A 1,803-nucleotide genomic window follows, 5' to 3' on the forward strand; every position below is an offset into this window, starting at 1 on the left:
TTTGCTCACACTCGCGAAAGCCTGCAATCGCATTCCTATGCGCGCTGTTTATGTTTTACTTTCGCTTTCGAATGCCCTCTCTTGGTGCCGGCCCTGGCCCCGCTCTCTATGAATCAAAACACCTAATCCGTCTTCTGCGCAGTGCCACTGTCAGTATGCCATGGTAGGCGCACACAAGAGCGTGCTCTCTCCGCCGGAACCGTCTTGCAGCAACTTCTTCGTCTTCGCAAAATCCTTGTTACAACATCGTATAGATGACATTGTCTCATCTGATGCTCATACGTGTCTTCATATTGCGTTTGTAGCTGATAACAGAAAATCAGTAAAATAGTACAAATTGCAGTACGTAAAATCTCCACGATTAGCCTGTTTTTGCACGTCCTGCTTTTCCCTGCTTGAGAATTTCTGTCCAATGAATGGATGACCTTAGCACATGTGTGGTTTTGTTTACAGTTTCTGGTTCACTTGCAAAAAGGGCAGTGTGAAAGCGAACCGCACCAAACAAAAAAAAAATCAACTTTGTAATTTGGTCCGGACCAAAGTGTCACAGATCGGCCAGGCTCAGCCACCTCCCAATCACAGCGAACACCATCACGGTTCCCTGACTAAATTCAGAATAGTCAGAAGTGTTTGTGCTTCATTAAAGACTAAGGCCTGTCATTTGTATTGACGACCTCTAGGTCACAGTATTACACCACCATCTATCACCAGATTGCTGATTGATGAAACTATGGGGAAGTTTTGGATGTGATGTGATCAAAACTTCCCCATAGTTCCCCCCAAAAGTTCCCCAAGACTACAAGCTTCAAAGCTGTACATTTACAACAATCATGTTAAACCGGTTTTGAAACTCCAGACATGCATGACTTTCATGAACACAGACAAACATGCACTCGCGCGTGACTTGTATTAACAAATTTGGTCAGTTTAGAAACATTGCCGTATGAAAGCGAACCGCACCAAGAATAAAAGGCAACATTGTAATAATTTTAATCCGTTTCGGAACAAAGCAATCGATTTACAAGTGCGAAAGCACCCTTAGAGGGCAAGAAGAAGGGGAAGGACAGGACTTCTCATTGGTCAAAATGCAGTTTGTGCCCTTCACCCACCAACAGACTGATTCCTCAGGTTTTGGCCTGTGACCGCCATAAAAATTCCTTAGGACCTCTGGATGCAGCAGCATTAATGGACAAATGAATGCATGCATGACAGTTCAGTCTTCTTCCATCATGTTTGGACTTAATGTGTTCGTAACATTGCCAAATGTATTCCGGTTGTGGTTTGGTAAGTAAATAATGCATTGGTAAAGCTTTAGTTACACTTTTCTAAATGTGTGTTTGGACTATGCAAATAAGTTCGTAACTATCAGTAATCCAAAGTAGTTGTTGATTACTCTTGTCAATCTTTTGTTAATAAATCTATTTTATTACACTTGTGTCTTCCTTGTGTTGATGATACAGAAAGAGGTTCTACAAGTTAGAGATCCCACCAATCTTTCTTATGTGATGTACTCATAACCACACTTTAATTGACACGTGATCCAAATCTCATAACGTCATTGGTGATGCGAGTACCCATCACTAAACTATTTCGCCTCTCTAGGTTGGCGAAAGCAAATTCACTATGTATTCAGTGAAGCAGTACAGTAGGTTACAGTGTTTTCTTTGTGCAAAAAAAGTACAATAACAGACAATAAGATAAAATGAGTATTGAGTTTAATCAATTATTACTCGAAGCAAATACAAAAACCGTGTCCTTTTTTAAAGCTACATGAAAGTATATTTTACATTTGCATGGAAGAGT

This window comes from Sinocyclocheilus rhinocerous, unplaced genomic scaffold, assembly GCF_001515625.1.
Source record: "Sinocyclocheilus rhinocerous isolate Xijiao unplaced genomic scaffold, SAMN03320098_v1.1 scaffold15059, whole genome shotgun sequence".
Classification (NCBI taxonomy): domain Eukaryota; kingdom Metazoa; phylum Chordata; class Actinopteri; order Cypriniformes; family Cyprinidae; genus Sinocyclocheilus; species Sinocyclocheilus rhinocerous.